Source organism: Mus musculus, chromosome 17 (genome assembly GCF_000001635.26).
Source record: "Mus musculus strain C57BL/6J chromosome 17, GRCm38.p6 C57BL/6J".
Taxonomy (NCBI): domain Eukaryota; kingdom Metazoa; phylum Chordata; class Mammalia; order Rodentia; family Muridae; genus Mus; species Mus musculus.
The window spans coordinates 34,487,388-34,505,671 of record NC_000083.6 but is presented as its reverse complement, the minus strand read 5'-3'; the positions used below and the strand labels follow the sequence as shown (position 1 = coordinate 34,505,671).

General features: G+C 45.4%; 1 long non-coding RNA gene and 1 pseudogene across 3 annotated transcripts; both read left to right on the top strand.

The window, feature by feature from the left end:
- Positions 1 to 1,417: 1,417 nt before the first annotated feature.
- On the top strand, positions 1,418 to 7,866 carry Gm15331. Of its 2 annotated transcripts, XR_001782249.1 has the most exons (4): positions 1,418 to 1,679; positions 2,870 to 2,946; positions 3,408 to 4,535; positions 7,572 to 7,866. It is a non-coding gene; the product is annotated as a predicted gene 15331 (long non-coding RNA). The 2 variants fall into 2 exon arrangements; XR_876766.1 differs by lacking the exon at positions 7,572 to 7,866 and having other exon boundaries at positions 3,408 to 4,877.
- Positions 7,867 to 8,242: 376 nt separating this feature from the next.
- Positions 8,243 to 18,267, top strand: Btnl5-ps (butyrophilin-like 5, pseudogene; annotated as a pseudogene). Its single transcript, NR_004051.1, has 9 exons — positions 8,243 to 8,609; positions 9,657 to 9,753; positions 11,217 to 11,567; positions 12,372 to 12,653; positions 13,174 to 13,194; positions 13,277 to 13,303; positions 14,789 to 14,815; positions 16,498 to 16,524; positions 16,874 to 18,267. The product of NR_004051.1 is annotated as a butyrophilin-like 5, pseudogene (transcript).
- Positions 18,268 to 18,284: the final 17 nt, after the last annotated feature.

Genomic DNA, 18,284 nt, shown 5'->3' with positions numbered 1-18,284 from the left:
GGGAGTGGCACCATCTGGAGGTGTGGCCTTGTTGGAATAGGTGTGACCTGGTTGGAATAGGTGTGTCACTGTGGGTATGGGCTTGTTGGCATGAGCCAACCAATGACTGGTACAGCTTGAGACACAAGTCATAAGAGGAGCCCACCCATGTATTATTGATGGCACTATTAATGATACTCTGTTATACTTGTGGAAAAGAGCCCAGCAAAACCTTCATCAGAGAGGTTTCACCCAGCAAGTGCTGGAAACAGATGCAGAGACTCACAGTTCAATATTAGGCTGAGCCTCGAGAATCCTGCAGATGACTGAGTGGAAGGATTGTAGGAGCCAGAAGGGTCAAGGACACCACAAGAAAACCAACTTAATCAACTAACATGGGCCCATAGTGTCTCACAGAGATCCAATCACCAACCAGGGAGCAAACACAGGGCTGACCCTCTGTCATTTCCCTTTTTTTTTTTTTTTTTTGTTTGTTTTTTCGAGACACGATTTCTCTGTATAGCCCTGGCTGGCCTCGAACTCAGAAATCCGCCTGCCTCTGCCTCCCGAGTGCAGGGATTAAAGGCAAGCACCACCATGCCCGCCTTTCCTGACCCTCTGTCATATGTAACAGTTGAGTAGCTTGGTTTTCATGTGGGACTCTGAACAGCAGGCACATGAACTGTCTCTGACTCTTGTCTACTTTTGGGACCATACTTCCTACTGGTCTCCTGTTATAGCCTCAATAGGAAAAGGAGTCTTAATGCAGTTTGATATAATAAGGTATGTTGATTCCCATGGATGGCCTCCACTCTTCTGAAGAGAAAGGTAGGAGGAGAAGGTATGGCGGGGAGGGATGGTTAGTGGGTTGTGAAGAACTGGGGGTATAGGCAGGTGTTTAAACTTTGGTCAATATGTAAAGTAAATAAATAGATGAATAAATGAATGAATGAATAAATAAATAAATAAATTCAACTTAAGAAATGAAAGTGGATCTTGACTGGGCAGTGGTGGCTTCTGCCTTAAATCCCTAGAGTCAGCTGGATCTTTAAGTTTGAGGCCAAACTTGTCTAAAGAGTGGGTTCTAGTACAGCCTTGTCTCCTCAGAGAAACCCTATGTATATAAAAAATGTTTTATTCATCAAAGTGAGTATGTCTATGAGTTTGGCGTTTATATTATAATTCTCTGGGAGAGAGACCAAGCTTACTGTTCAATGAATTCCAGCAAGGGCAGGCTATTTTGAAAGAAAGACTCCACATTTGTGTTCACGAAAGGAGAATAGGCTTGGACCCCTTCCAGAGTAAGAGTATAGATCAGATGTGATAGGGGAGACCCCTTGAAACCTATTTAAGATCAAGAAAACCAAGCAGGACAGAACATTCATGTCATTGTTCACATGACATGAATGAAGACTTATTACAATTGGTTATTGAGAAAATTACTCATAAAAAAGCTGTCTTTCACCTGCTCAAACAAGGAACAAAATTCATCCTTAACTCATCTGTGCACTCTACGCAATCCATATGAATATCTTAATGCTACTAAAATTTTGGTTGTGTGATTCATATATTGCAGAATGCACAGCTCTGACAAGATTCATCTGCTGGGATGCTCAACTGACCTGCTGTTCCAGTGCCCTGCTTCCTGTTGCTGTCCAGAGACTTGCTTCAAAAACAGCTTTAAGGCTCTATGCCCCAGTGTAAGGGAATGTCAGGGCCAGGAAGCAGGAGTGGGTGGCTTGGTGAGAAGGAGGAGGAAGGAAGGAATGGGAGTTTTTGGAGGGCAAACCAGGGAAGGGGGCAATATTTGAAATGTAAATAAAGAAAATATCTAATAAACAAACAGGATGATAAACAAAAAAAAAGAATGCTTGGCCCATAGGGATTGGCACTGTTAAGAGGTGTGGCCTTGTTCAAGTAGATGTGGCATTATTGGAAGAAGTGTGTCACTGTGGGGATGGGCTTTGAGGTCTCCTGTGCTCAAGCTACACCCAGTGTGGCACACAGTCTCTGCTGCCTGCTGATCAAGATGCAGAACTCTCAGCTCCTTCTCCAGCACCATGTCTGCCTGTGTGCCCCCATGCTTCCTACCATGATGACAAAGGACTAAACCTCTGAATTGTATGCCAGCTCCAATGAAATGTTTTCTTTTATAAGAGAAAAAAAAAAAGAAAGATTATGGATGGAGGCAGCTGGAGTGGGAGGATCAAGTCAGGCAGTAGAGGGGAGAAGGGCTTGTTGGAGGGATATGGGTAGAGAAGGCTAAAAGCAAGGGGTAATTGAGGGGCTTTCTCAAATAGTGTGACACAGGGTGTATCAACCCCTCCAAGGCAGGCCGCATACTCAGGAGTAGTCTTCCAATGCAGAATGAGCTCCACATCTTTTTGTCTGTTTGTGCTTCCAATTGATTACAATTTGATGGGTTTTGCTTGATCATTTGTTTTTATTTTTATTTTTTGGTGGTGTTTTATTTTGTTTTCTTCGTTTTGGGGTTTTATTGTATTGGTTTTTTGTTTGTTTGTTTATTTTTTCAGAAAGAACTTAACATTGAGTGGGTGTGGGGAAGGGCCTGAAAGGACTTGGGGTAGGAGAAAAATATGGTCAAAATATATTTAAATTCAAAAACTGTTTAAATAATAAAAATGTAATTTAAGGACAAATAAATGAATTAAATTAAATTATATAAAAAAAGAAAAAGAGAACAGCTTTAGGATTGCTCCTGATTCTCGGTCATCTCTCCTCATTCCACCTTTCAGATGGAAAGAACCAGTCAGAAATCAGTCAAGCTCTGAAACTTCCAAATATGCAGAGACTGCACAGCAGATGCTAAAGCTAGCTTTCTTAAGTCTAACCAGTCTTCTAATTTTCCAACTCCTCCCCATCCCTTTAGAGGATTTCTCATCACCGTTTTCAGCAGAAGGAAGTTGTGGAGAGTCGTCATCCTGATCCCTTGGGGTTGGGTGTCTGGTAATGGGTATTTTATAAATTATAGATAATTTGAAAATGATCTTAATTTTCAACAGGATGGATTACTAATTTTATTCTTAGAGAAAACGTTGTATATACATAATCTTAATTGATAGAAGTTTTTATAGTTGCTACAAATTGAAGTTATAATTTTTTACATTGGTGCAGAATTCATATATTGATACAGTTTAAGTTTTAAGAATACTGAGGCTTAGAGCCAGTCCTTCTAATAGCTGCTTTACAGACAGTTTAAGGTGATTAAGTAACACAAGTTAAGGACAGATAATACACTCATGGTTTGTTACATTATGATTTAATTATAATAAAGTGTTTTCAGTATACCTTAATAGAAATGGCTAAGAGTAGATAAGGTTTAACAGTTCAAAGGTACTTTATTAGATAGACTTCAAAAACACCAACAATCCACAGAATGTGATATTTAATGTTATTCCATTATTAAGGATCTTTTGACCATGCTTCGGACAGCTTTCCCCATCTCCCTTCAAAGAAGAACTGGACATCTTTATCTTCAGGTGAGGCTGCTTATTGTGGCAAGGTAGCCACAGGACAGAAATTGCTCATATCATCTACAGACAATGTACTGTTTAAAAGGACCAACAGAAGTGGGATAATTGACTACTAAGCTCTGCCAATACAGGGTCAGCTGGTCCTTCATATTTCCTCCTTCACGAAAGGTCTGCCAGATGGTCCTGGGCCAGAAGGCTGAAGACAGATGATCTAATATTATAAGAAATTATGGATTGTGCAGGTAGTCAGCTGTCTGTATAGTTGTTTATAAGTTTGGGTAGCTATGTTTGTTGCTTCCTATACACTCAGGTAATACTTAATTCGTACTCGGATTTCCGACGGTGTTGAAGACTAGTTATAGTCTCATAATCAAACTCAAGATGTTTAGTGTTCAGAGAGAGGGTATAGAATGGAAGACATGGTTTCCAGATGATGTTTCAGGTCTAAACATAATTCCGGGATAGAATTGTAAGTTTTTAAGTTAGGAATGATGGTAGAGTACTTCATCTAATTGATGAACATGATGGACTAGATGTTAATTGTCACATCTAATACTCTGTAATTTACATGATTATTATGGTTTTGTTCCATTTATTTCTGAGAGAAGAGGTTTTTCATTTGGACAGAAAAGGTGAGATGCAGGGGGTGGTTCTGATTCTATGATGGGGAATCTGCGTGTGAACTCTGAAGGTCCTGTTTCCCAACTGGCTCTTGATCTATCAATAAAGATGCCAGCTAGTCAGCCCGCACCCTACCATCCAGCCCCTGTAGGCCTCCCAGCCTGTAGTACATGTCTAGGGTCAGTAACCCCTGACTGCCTCCATGCTGGCTGTATCCCTCTCCCCCCAGGAGCAGAAGCAGATGCTGGGGGAGCATCTGTTCCCACTTATCCAAACAATGCATTCAAACCTGACTGGGAAAATCACCGGGATGCTGCTGGAAATGGACAACTCTGAGCTGCTGCACATGCTGGAGTCCCCTGAGTCTCTCCGTTCTAAGGTGGATGAAGAAGCTGTGGCAGTCCTACAGGCTCATCATGTCAAGAAAGAAGCTGCCCAGAGGTGGGCACTGTTGCTCCTGCTACCTCTTAGATAAGAAAAAAAGAGTTAAAAGCCAAATAACCCCTTATCACATCCAGCTAAGTAAGGTCTGAAGATGTCCTAGTTTGTCTGTGGACCTCCACACCAAGAACCAAGTTGCAAATTCAAAAGGTCATTTTGTATCAGACGGTCAATTATGAAGCACCTAGAAAATTTTAATTATAAGAATATATTCTCTGTGTTCTGGCATGGCCTAGATGATAACTTTTTTTTTTCTATTGTGGGTTTTGTTTTTCCTCCATCCCAGAAATTGGTTTTGATGTACCCAAGACTTAAGTTTCTTAATAAAGGAAATAAAATCTCTCTCTCTCTCTCTCTCTCTCTCTCTCTCTCTCTCTCTCTATATATATATATATATATATATATATATATATATATATATATATGTATATCTATATATATGTATAGCATATGTATATATGCTAGCTAGTGGCCAATGAGCTTGGCTGAAGAGGAGGGACTTCCAGTTTTCTTGCAGGGAGGCTAACAGAGCCAGGGGAGAACAAAAGATTTGTCATGCATGGGGGATTTGTTGTGGAGTAGCCAGTAGCCATGTGAGATCTCAAGAAGAATGGCCATTGGCTGCTTCCCCAATTGGACCTGGGGTAGCAGGTGAGATATTAGAAACATAATTAAGCTGAGGGCAGATTTAGGGGGCTGAACAAGGAGAAGGTAACTGAGCAACTGAAGGTGAGGGCAGATTTAGGGGTTGAGCTGGGAGTGAAGCCAAGGAAGCATTAGAAGTACCCAGCAATTGAGTCAATAAGGCAGGCTGACAATAAGCTAGTGTGTGCATGTGTGTGTGTGTGTGTGTTTCATCTGCAGAGCTGAGGAAACCTGGGTGGGGCTGGTAGTGCAGTCCATACAGAGCTTAAAGCTGGGTAGCAAAATCCCCACTCTACAGATTGTTCTACTTGAAACTGAGCAAAACTTCTCCAGGTGTGCCCTCCATCTTTGTGTGTTACTTAATTCCATATGTCCTCAAATTGACTACCAAGAATCACATCTGATACCAGTTTGCCAGAGTTACCCAGGTACCATATTCATTGTCTCCTCTTTATGCTACAAGTGATAGTGGTCAAAAGTCACCCGAAAAAGAGCACTTGAGGGAAGCCTTTTATTGGTCTCAATGCAAAAAATTCTTTATGGGGCTGGAGAGAGGTCTTAGTGGATCATAGTGCTTAATGTTCTATCTTTCTTTCTTATCTTTTTTCTTTTTTAAAAGATTTATTTATTATATTTATAGGAGTACACTGTAGCTGTGTTTAGACACACCAGAAGAGGGTATCAGATCCTATTACAGATGGTTGTGAGTCACCATGTGGTTGCTGGAAATTGAACTCAGGACATTTGGAAGAGCAGTCAGTGCTCTTAACTGCTGAGCCATCTCTCCAGCCTGTGCTTGCTGCTCTTGTAGTGGACCCTGGTTCCTTTCCCAGCACCCACAGAACTGTGCACACATACCGGCAGTTCCACTTCACCTGCTCCTAACACCCCCTACTGACTCTGTGAGCACCAGGCACACATGAGATGCACATAAGGACATTCAGGCCAAACATGCTTCCACACTGAACAAAAGTGAATCTCTGAAAAGGATCCTTCATCTGTTATTGGGTGTATAGGGTGGGCACATATGTGAATACAGTCAAGTGGGAACCAGTGTGCCCTGTCATGGCTCACTTGTGAAGGTCACAGGATGGTGATCAGGTCTTTTCTCACCCTCATGTGGGTCCACGATCAAACTCAGGTTGTCAGGCTTGGTGCCTAATGCTTTTTATCTATGTAATCATGATGTCACCTCTTGTTCTGCTGTTGATATTCCCCCCCCCCTCTCTGTCTCTCTCTCCCTCTGTCTCTGTCTCTCTCTCCCTCCCTCCCCTTTCTTTCTTTCTTTCTTTCTTTCTTTCTTTCTTTCTTTCTTTCTTTCTTTCTTTCTTTCTTTCCTCCCTCCCTCCCTCCCTCCCTCCCTCCCTTCCTTCCTTCCTTCCTTCCTTCCTTCCTCTCTCTCTCTCCCTTCCTTCCTTCCTTCTTTCCTTCCTTCCTTCCTTCCTTCCTTCCTCTCTCTCTCACTTCCTTCCTTCCTTCCTTCCTTTCTCTCTCTCTCTCTCCCCCTCTTTTCTTTCTTTCTTTCTTTCTTTCTTTCTTTCTTTCTTTCTTTCTTTCTTTCTCTCTCTCTCTCTCTCTCTCTCTCTCTCTTTCTTTCTTTCTCTTCCTTTCCTTCTTTCATTTCCCTTTTTCTTTTTTCTTTTTGAGTGAGGAGTTCACTACAGAGGTGGCCTGGACTGGATGCATAGACCAGGCTGGGCTAAAACAGACAGAGATCCTGTGTTCCACCATTGCTGGTATTAAAGATGTGTGCTGTATCACTCAGGATCCAGAGTTTGAGACAGGGTTCACATAGCTCAGGCTGACCTTGAACTCACTATGTAGCTAAGGACAGCTTGAGTTCCTGATCCTCCTGCCTCTACCTTCTGAGAAGTTATGTTTCTGTTTACAGTTATGGTTAAGGTTAGTGTTGTTAGGGTTAGAGTTAGTGTTAGGGTTAGGGTGAGGGTTATGGTTAGTTTTAGGGTTATGGTGATGGTTGGTGTTAGGGTTGTTAGGATTTGTGTTAGGGTTAGCGTTAGGGGTAGAGTTCTTTGGGTTCAGGTTATGGTTATGGTTAGGATCATTACGGTTTGGGTTATTGATATGATTAGTGTACACAGTTTAGGTCTTTTTGTTTTGTTTTGTTTTGCTTTGTTTTGTTTTGTTTTTGTAGTTGTTTTTTTTTTTTTTTTTTTTTTTTTTTTTTTTTGTGACAGGGTTTCTTTGTGTAGCCCTGGCTGTTCTTGAACTCACTCTGTAGACCAGGCTGTCTTCGAACTCAGAAATCCGCCTGCCTCTGCCTCTGGACAGCTGGGTAAAGGCATGTGCTGCCACTGCCCGGCCCCAAGGTCATGTTTTTATACAAGCAATCATCTCTGGCTTCTTTATTAATTCCTATCGTCACTACAGCTGGCTTGACTTTGATGCCCCGTGTGAAGACACAATGCACATCCCATCCAGGTCTTCTCAGCGTCTTCTAAGGCTTTCTGACCTGCTCCTGGTCATTGCCTTCACCTGTCATCCCCTTTGGAAGCCATAGGCTGGGGACTCTGGAGGAGATAAGGTTTGTTTACATCCAGGCACCTGGAGTCCAAAGTCCCTGGCAGGTTCCTGCTTAATCTGTGATCTGGGTGCTGGGTTTGGGCTGGGCTGCACACAGGGCAGGGATTTTGGCAGAAACTACGTGTTTCAGGAAGACATACCTTCCCCTCATCTTAGTAGTTACTGGAGCTAGATCTAAGCTCATGACACCATCTCTGTTTGGAGATGTGACAGGAGTTGACCTAACTCTGTTGTGTGCAGACATGAGCAGCTCCTGATGCTTAAAATGGATTCAATAAAGTTGTGTTGTCTTTTTTGTATCATCTTTTAGCATTCCATAAAGTGTAGGTCTGAGAAGTCCCTCCATTGGACAGGGTGTGTGGTGGTGGGATAGGGGTGTGGTTGGGGTGGTGAGGTGAACCTTCACCTCTTCCTGACAGAACATCACATTCAGAAGGAGCATACGCCCAGGTCACATTACGGTAGCTTTCAGTTTCCGTGGCTGAAACTCTAATTGCTCTGTTGGCTCAAAGGGCACTGCTTGAATAGGCAGTGACTCTGTTCCTGTTCCTGCCATCTTCTCTGCTGCTGTCTCTCTTGTCCTCATGATGGACACTGTGCCTGCCCTGTCTCCACAGCTGCTGTCTCTGTAGTCATCGTGGTCTCTGGAGAGGCTGTGACAACTTGAGTCAGGCTGCACTTCTTGTCTGCTGCCCTAGAAACCATGATCCTGGACCTGAGGCAACCTAAGGCTGGCACTGAGGCGAGCAGAGCTTAGAGCTGTGAGAACCTCTTGGATAGGGGATGAAGTGTGAGAAGAGGATTTGGGGTCTGCTGGGTCCCCTTGGCCCTGAGCTTCTCCTGATGAAGTCACAGCCTTTCAAAGCTGGGGGCAAAGAAAAGCAGGTAGGTGGGCACTGAAGACAGCTGGGGCCTGCAGAAGAAGCAGAGAGGAGATTATGCTGAGTGAGTTTCAGCAGGTCACCTCCCTGGTGTCTGAGCCTGGAGGCAGCTCAGAACTCCCTATGTTTGTGTTCTCAGGTCTTTGGTCCCCCCCCCCCCCCCCGTGGTTTGAGAAGAAAAGTGTTTTCTCTTTCTCTCTCTCTTTTTTCTCCCCACTCTATCTGGCCTGCTAGCTCAAGCCTGCCCTGAGCCCTCCCCTGCCCAACACCCAACTGCCCCAGTCAGCCTGCCTGCTCTGGCCTGCTCTCTCTGGCTCTGCACACTCTGGTCTCTCTTTTGTTCCTTTCAATTCTGTGTATACTCAGCTTGGTCATTATCACAGAGACTATGAGGGTAAAGCTGTGCTGTGGGACATGTGTGTGTGTGGCACCTGCCGAGTCTGGGTTTAACCTGGAAACATGGTGGGGCTGGTCTGGGACAGAAGTGTAGACAATCTCCAAAACCAAAAGCCAGGGCAAAGCATTTGTGATGGGCCTGTCAGCCTTCTTGGAGAACTGTGTGTCTCTGAAGATCCCTGTAAGGGGCTGGCCACAGTTGTGGAGCCATAGAATAGAGTCCAAGGTATTCCCGAGGGAGAGTCATTCGCCCAATGTCTTAGGGTCAAAGGCAGTTTGTGTATAACGGGGAGTTGGAGTCATGGTGTCTACACTGGCTTCTCCTCAAGGCTCTGACAAAGGAAGGGTCTATAATTCTGGGTAGAGCTTGGCTGCCCCTGAGCTGGGGCTGAGGTGGGAAGGAAAGGAATAGCTTCCTCTAAGTGACTTGTGTGTCCCCAGCTGCCCAGTCTTCTGAAGGTCTGAGAGGAGCCAGAGCCTGGCTGTTTGTCAGTGTTGGGTTGTGTGGAGCCTTCACCCTGTGAGCATGGATGTGTTTCGGTCCTGTAGGCTGATTTCAATGCTGTCTCTGATGAGGGATCTAACATCTGGGTGGATCTGGCTTCTTAACTCCTGCCGCAGGGTGTTGATCTGCCTCTCCTGTTTTTTTCTTCAGCTCGGACGGACATGGAAAAATCACCACAAGCTCTTTCTGCTCTTCCTTGTCTCCTGCCTGTTTGTCCTTACACAGCTGCTTAGCTGGGTGACCACAAGTGAGTTTGTCCTGTTCTGTCTTCCCATGTCTCCCTACAGTGAGTTGGAGCTGCCAGGTTCTCTGTAGGTCAGAGATACAGGAGACCCATATAAATCTGGCATCCAGGATTTCCCCATTTTTCCATTTACAGTGAGTTAGTAATGAAAATCTAAGTGGGCATGTGTGCATCAGCCTTTGAGAGGCTGCCACTGGAATATCGTGAGTCCTTGGCCAGCCTGAGCTTCATAGCCAGACCCTACCTGGGGAGCATAGTTGGGATAACCTTGGACTGACAGTGTGCCTGGGGTGTGAGGAGCTCTGGAGGCCAGTGCTGGCTGCAGCAGAATGACTCAGGGAGAGAGAGGCAGGAGCTGTGTTGGGGAGGACTGAGTTGAGAGCAGCCCTGGGGGCTTGGTGATCCCTGGTGGGAAAAGCAGAGTCAGGACTGAGCCTTGAGCAGAGCAGGGACAGGATTTGACTCCATGTTAGGGTCACAGAGGTGGGGCTTGGGAGACAGCAGACAGGTGTCCTGGTCTGTCCAGTGGCAGCAGTGTGCTAGACACAAGTGGAGCAGTGCAGAGTGACAAGGAGCTCTTGGGGCCACAGTGCCTGTGTCAAAGTCCTCCAGTTTAGAGGGCCAAGGGTTCCCAGAGTGAGCAGACAATCTTCCTTCTTTATCAAGAAGTGATCGGGGCTCCTGGAATCAGGTGGCTTTTTCAGAGATGTATCCTTTGGCTGTGTATGCTTTATTTAATGTTTATGGGCATTTCCCCCGAATGTATGTTTGTGTAACAAACACCTGTATTCTTGATGTCCACAGAATCTAGAAGGGAATTACAGGTAGTCATGATCCATCCTGTGGGTGCTGGAAATTGAACCTGCATCCTCTAGAGGAATCTCCTGTATCTTAATTGCTCAGCCATCTCTTTAGCCTCAGTTCAGTATTTTAATAGTCACATTATTCAGTGGATGAAGAAATTGACTAGTAACGGAATTTAGGATTGGGTATTGGACCTTTCCTGGGTCTTGTATGAGACCATCCAGTTATACTCATGTCTCCCAAGGTGTGGCCATATAACAGATTGATTGTGTGAGCATCTGTAGTGGTCTTTATAGATTTATGATCTTGAACCCACCCAAACATACTGAGGCTAGAGCTCTCAGTGAAGAGTCAGTTCCCTGAAATGCACCTGGTGACCAGGTACATGAAGGCTGGAAAAAGAACACACAAGGGATTCCTTCATGGAAGGGTCTGTAGCCAGAGACACAGGTAGAAGAATTTTTTTTACATCATTTATGGGGTGCACTGCTATGTCCAAAGATAACTTGAATGTTAGGGCACTAGTCATGCACGCCTAATGCACGGTGCATAGAACAACTCCATGTATCCCTTGCTTTCTGCTGGGATGATATTCCCCTCAGTGTGTTCTCTGCATCCTCCGGTGTCTCTCCAGCCTCTCACTGCTACATTTGTGTCCACAGAGGAGTTCCGGGTCTTTGGTCCCTCAGACCCCATTGTGGCTGCACCAGGTGGGGAAGCCATCCTTCCCTGCTCCGTGTTTCCAGCCATGAATGTGGAGAACATGGAGGAGTTGAGGTGGTTCCGCAGCAGATTCTCAGAAGCAGTACTTGTCTATCGGGACCAAAAGGAACAGAAAAGAGAGCAGATGCCTGGGTATTCACGGCGCACCTTGCTGGTGAAGGACAAGTTCCATCAAGGCACAGTTGCTGTGAGGATCCAAAATGTCCAGGCATCAGATAGTGGGCTATACATCTGCCACTTCAAACAGGGAGTGTTCTATGAAGAGGCCATCTTGGAACTGAAGGTGGCAGGTTGGTTAACTGATTCCTGTTCTAAAAACCTTGGGTGACCTGTGTGTGGTAGGAAACTGAGGGTTCATGTCACTCAACCCCTTATTTTCTTTTATGTTTTGAGAGAAGTTCTCATGTTTGCCAGACTTGTCCTTGAGCTTTCCCTGTCATTCTAGGCTCACCCGGTTGCTCTTATCTCTCATTTTTATCCCTATTTATTTATAGTTTCCCATTTTGGAATGAGTTATGGATAGTGAATTCCTATATAGATAATTCAACTCAAATTCTATAGGTGGATCCCCTAAAAATGTGCTGTGTCTAGTTTTGTGGGTTAGGGTCCTGTTGGTGTTATGAAAATATCAGTGGTTGGAATGTATCATTTAGAGGCGTCGTCAGGAAAGTCACTGAGTGTTAGTGAGCAGTCAGTGAGTAATGGCAGTCAATGCTAAGGTGATGGAGGGGAGGAAGGAAGGATGCTCAAGGTCTGTCTTCCCTGAGAGGAGAGCTGGATGTGGGCCCGCCTGGAGGGTCACAGCTGTGTGGATAATGGACAGATGGAGTGCTGGTTCCCACCTCAGGCTCCTGTGTTCAACTTCCTTCAGGTCCCTCAGGATCTTGTGGTTGACACAGGAGTGGTCTGTTCCCCACCGTGTGCTCTCCTATCTTTCCTGTCAGGCAATTGGGGCCCAACCTAGTCCCAATCCAGGAATGCCTTTCCCCTTCAATTCCTATCTGTCTTGTGAAAGGTTCCCATGAGTCATAGTTGCTCCTGGGGTCCTTCAACCTAAAGTGGCTTCTAGGGTGTTCACATCTGTTCTCCTCCAGCAATGGGCTCTGTCCCTGAAGTACGCATCAAAGGTCCAGAAGATGGTGGAGTGAGTGTTGTATGCAATACCTCAGGGTGGTACCCGAAGCCTCAGGTGCATTGGAGAGATTTCAGAGGAGAGAATCTCACAGCATCCTCAGAGATCCATCATGAAGATGCTCAAGGACTGTTCAGCACAGAAACCTCACTGGTGGTGAGAGACAGCTCTGTCAGGAGTGTGACCTGCTCCATCTTCAATCCTATCTTGGGTCAGGAGAAAGCCATGGCCATATTCATCCCAGGTGAGAGCTGTCCCTCACTCCTACAGAGCCTGGGAAGTGTGTGGCCTTTCTTGAGTGTGGTAGGCTGTCTCTTCTCAGGTTCACTCATTACTGGCTCTCTGCCTGGGCCACAGAGCCCTTCTTCCCTCAGACCTCTCCCTGGAAGTCAGCTTTTTTTGTGACCCTGACCATGATGGGACTACTAGTCTTAGGGGTGAGCCTTCTTCTCAGAAGGGAATGTTCTGCAAGGCTGAAGGTGCAGCAGGAAATGGTGAATTTTCAGCGTGAGATGGATGAGTTACAGAAGACAAAGGAGGATGCTCTGAGAACTGCTCGTAAGTCACCATAGCAGTGAAGGACAGGTTCAGAGGCCCCAGGAGGGCCAGTGTTCTGCGATCAGAGTAGGTGGAATACAAAATTCAGAGAGGACAGCTGGAGTCCTTTAGGTCAGGTGGCCTGTAGTTCAGCGTATCAGGAACCCAAACTGTGTTTCCTTTCTTCCTGCCAAGTGTACAGCCTCCCTCTCCTCACTGTTTTTCAGGAGCAGTCATGGTGGAGCTTGGTGAGTCCTGGTTTTCTTCCCGAGCCCTCTGATCCCCTCAGGAGCCCAGTAGCTCTCTTGACTCCTGTGTGTTGCTTTTCAGCTCGAAGACAAGCAGGTTACAGGGCAGGTGAGTGACTTCCCCAGTGTCCCATGGCTCCACATGCATTCTCTCCTTGATTCTAGGCTGAGTGAGTACCCTTTGGGGGTCAGAAGTGGAATTTTCTGGAAGGTGGAAGCCTGGTGTTTAGGCTCCTTCTGATCTCTGCCCAGAGCTGGAAAATGTGTGACTCTTGGGTTTGTCCTGTTTCCTATGTCGTAATCCAACCACTTCCTGATACTTTTATTGCTCCCTTAGGGTCCAGTGGCTCTAGACTTCTTTCTGCACCTGGGACCAGACTGCAGTGTTAACATTTCTGTAAAGAAAGTGTTCTAATTAGGTTTCTATTGCTGTAAGAAACTAGTGTAATTTGGGGGAAGGAACAGTTTATTTGCTGTACACATTTTTAAATCACAATTTGTTAATGGGGAAAACCAGGGCTGCTTCCTTGTTTGCTCCCAATGGCTTTCTCAGCTGTCCTGCTGGCCCATTCCTGGACCACCTGTGTAGGGGTGGCACCGCCCACAGTGGGCAGGCCCCTTCTACATTAATCAATCAAGAAAACCCTGCTGCCTTGCCTACAGCTAATCTATTGGAGCCATTCTCTTGGTTGAAGCTCCCTCTTATCAGATGACTTTAGCTTTTGAAAATTGACAACACCTAACCAGCAAAAGAGGTCACAGATGCAGGAATATGACCTGCACCCATTCCTCAGTCATCTTCCAGGGGTCTGCTCCCTTAGCTCTTGAAGTTGTTGATCAAGGTGATGGGTGGAGACTTGGGTTGCGTCCCTCAGTGGGAAGGAGATGGGAATGTTCGTGCTCCTGGTATAGGTGTACCTGGCTTTGGAGTTGTTTCAGTTGAGGTACACTGGGTGCTTCTCTCACGAATTCACTTCATAGCCACACTTATTATACACATTCTATTCTTCAGCACACCTCCAAATACACCTTCTAAGAAAAGAGCTGATGCTTTGTTTGTTAACAGTGAAGCTGCATAATTATAGAATAGTAGTGTAATTACTACTCCTATTATTATTTTCCTTTTTGAAGTAGATGCAGCTATTTTTTCAGCCAAAAGCCACACAGAAGGCCTGGAGAGTTGGCTAAGTGGTTAAGAGCACTGTGTGCACATCCAGAGGGCCTGAGTTCAAGTCCCAACAATCACATGGCGGCTCATAGCCATCTGTAATGGGATGTGATGTCCTCTTCTGGTATGCAGGTGTACATACAAATAGAGCACTCATACATGTAAAATAAACAGATTTTAAAAAATGATTTTAAAAAAGCCATACATCAGGGGATAGTGGGGGAACTTACGATACAATGCCATCTTTTCTTCTGCAGTTCTGGGAATTTCCTATAATACTCGGGTGCTTCTGAATCCTTCAGGGGCCCATTCCTTTCAATCCTCTTTCCTCCTAGGCAAAGCCTCACTTTTAGAATGGATGGAGGAAGGTTAGCTTTGAGTGGGGCTATCCTGACTGGGTTCTCACCAGAGTGTGTTCATTTTCAGCCTGGAGGAAGGCCCAGCTGTATGCAGGTATGTGGTTCCTATAGACTACCCCTTTCTGGGCAGAGCCCTGTCTCAGCTAGAGTTTCTCCTGCTGGGAGAAAAAAACAAGACCCAAGCATTTCCTCAAGTAGGAAAGTGTTTTCTTGACTCACACTCCCAGCCCATGTTCACAGCAAGTCAGGGCAGGAACTCAAGCAGGCAGGAACCTGGAGGCAGGAGCTGCAGCAAAGGCCGTGGAGGATGCTGCTTGGCAGATTGCTTCCGGTGGCTTCTGGATTGCTTCCTGTGGCTTGCTCAGTTTCTTTTCTCCTATATCCTACAACCACCTGCCAGGGGATGACAGTGCTCACATGGGCTGGGTCCTCCCACATCAAATCACCAGTCAAGAAAATGTCCCACAGACTTGTCTACAGGCTGGTGCTATGGAAGCATTTTCCCTATTCAGATTCCTTGTTCCCAGATGACCCTGTCTTGTGTCAAGATGACATAAAAGCCAGCAGGAAGTAGTTGTCAATCTCTTGAGCTGTCAGAAACTGTGACTACCCAATGGAGACCTGCACAGGACAGGGCCCATTAGGAGACAAGAGCCACAAAGTTTCCTTCCCTCTTCTATCTGTCTGTCTGTCTATCTATCTATCTATCTATCTATCTATCTATCTATCTATCTATCTATCTATCTAATCTATCTTTCTATTTATCCATCCATCCATCCATCCATCCATCCATCCATCCATCTGTTTATTTATACTGTGAATGAGTGTTTTTCATGAATGTGTATCTCTGTGCCATCGGTATGCCTAGTGCCCTTGGAGTCCAGGTGAGTAGTGTGTAAGTCTCCTGGAACTGCAGTTACAGATGATCATGAGCATCCATGAGAGTGCTGGGACCTGAAGCCATGTCTTCTGCAAGAGCACCAAGTGGTCTTGGACTTTCTTTTATTTGTTGTTCTGTAAGATCAAACACTGGGCCTTGCAGGCTCTGTACTGTAGAGCACCATCCATGTTGCTGCTTTCTCAGACAGGGTCTTACCATGTGGCTCGGGCTTCTTTCTAATTACTCACATAGCTTAGGCTGCTCTCAATCTCACTGGCATCCTGCTTCATCTCCATCCCTCCCTCCCATTCTTGGAAAAGTTATGATTCAAGGATGTGTAGCTTCCAGGATGCTTGTGTCTGGGACCTGACAAGGCACAGTGAGAGGATGCTTCTCTGCCTTTACTAGGGATGGGTGTTAGACCTCACTCTTCAAGTCCTTATTGGAGCTCTATAGCAGATGTATATGTGTGTGTGTATGTGTGTTTTTATGTGTATCTCTCTCCCTGTGTGTGCATTGTAGGTCTCTGTCTTTGTTTATGTATGTATATATGTATGTATGTATGTATGCATGTATGTATATGTGTGTTTTTATGTGTATCTCTCTTTCCTTCTGTGTATATCTATATGTGTGCTTTATGTCTGTATGTCTGTTTCTGTTTATGTGTGTATTTATATGTGTGTATATGTGTGTTGTTATGTTTATCACATCTCTCTTTCTCTGTGTATGTGTTTTTATGTGTATCCCTCTCTCTGTGACAAGCATATTGTCCCCACAACTCCCCACTACTCCCACGTCAGAACCCCAGAAAGTCCGTGTTTCTGAAGACATTTTCTGACTACCAGATGGGTATATAGTCTCTGAAACCCCTCACATGATCTGTATTTCTCTTGTAGATTGGCGCAAGGAACACTTCCAGGCCTGTGAGTGACTCTGGGTTCCTTAGCGACACTCCTCCTGTGCTTCCCATGGCTCTGGTCTCTCCTCTTCTCTGTGGTGACTCAAATGTTGATGGCTTTAGTGGTGTGGATGGCAGAGGTGACAGTTACTAAGCTGGTCTCCCTCTCAAGTGCCTTGTTATCTTGTTACCTCTAGTTTGGCTTTGTTTTCCCTCCTTCTGCTTGCAAGACCTGGGTTTGAGCCACAAGGCTCTTAAATGAGGAACTTAATCCCCTAGAAGAAGCTAAGAGGTTCTGAGATGGAGATGTAGGCAGCTGTAGCCTTTTCCGGGTACTGGAGAGGACCTCTTGTGATTGGTAACTCTCTCTACAGGGACTTTCACTCTGGATCCAGCCTCTGCCCATGCCAACCTTGCCATCTCCCAGGATAGGCTGAGTGTGACCCGGAACGATTCCACTCTGTGCTTGGAGGACCTCTCCAGTGGTGTTAGGCATCGGAGGCATCTGTAAGACATTACTGGGAGGTGAACCTAACAAACAGAGAGGGCAGCAAATGGATTCTGGGGGTCTGTAGGGAAGGTGTGGACAGGAAAGATTTTTATTTTGAGACTCCAGGTAAGGGGTTTTGGACTGTGCGGCAGTCTAGTAAGGGATATTGGGCCTATATTGACTCTGGGAGGGCTTCATTATCTGTCAGGCAAGCTCTGCAGAGTATGGGGGTGTTTGTGGACTACACTGAAGGTGACATCTCATTCTATAACATGAGTGACATGTCCCACATGTTCTCCTTTCATGAGGCTTCTTTCTCTGGGACTCTTTTTCCATACTTCAGGCTTAGGAATGGATATATTTAAAAGATTATCAGCTCCATGGCATGTGCGTCTGAGGGGAGGGAGGGAGAAGAGGGGAGGAGAGGAAGGAGAAGAAGGGGAAGAGTATAAAGAGCATGAAGGAGTTAGTTTTGCTTCTTTCCAGATGGAGTCTCTGAGTCCTGCAGGGGAGGGCCTGGTTCCAGGCTCTTGTGTTGTGGACTCTCTCTCAGAGGAAGACTCTCCATTCCTCCAGCATGCCAGGAACCATAGTGTGGTTCACTGCACCCTAGTGTGGTTCACTGCCTAATTCATCAGTTTGTCTCCTTGTGGGAGTGTAGAAGCCACAGGCCAAAGCCCCCATGGGTCCTGGAAGGGCCTGGAGCCTTGACCCACACTGCTACTCAGTCTGACTCCGAGCCTGTGCCTGTGGCTGAGGTGGAAGCGAGGTCATGCTTTGTGTCAGGTGGTGTAAAACAGGTTGGTTTGAGCTCTGGGAAGGTATTTTCCTCTTGGCATTAAATAGCATTTTATTAGTGGTTGGTTTTTTTTCTTTGTTTGTTTGTTTTGTTTTTTGCCATTTGGCATGAAACAGACCAAGGGCTGAGTGAACATTAGTTAATTTGTTCATCTGGCCATGGGCACCTATTCTATTCTATGTCTTGGCTGTTGTGATCAGTGTTGTAGTGAGTATGGGCGAAGAGATGTCTGACACATGATTTCCTGTCTTCTACATTTGTTCTTGGTGATGAGATTGCTGGATCCTAGATAGTTCCTCGAAGTGGACCTTCTCAGTGGACAATGACCTGTCTGTCCATCCATCTCCATGAACCTGCCTTATCATCATACCAGATCTGTCTTTGATTCTTACATAAATTCTTTGATTTTTGTATTTGAGTCTCTCTCTCTCTTACAGAATTACACATATAACTACAAAAAGTAATTCATATTTTATAAAGGCTGGCCTCATGTATT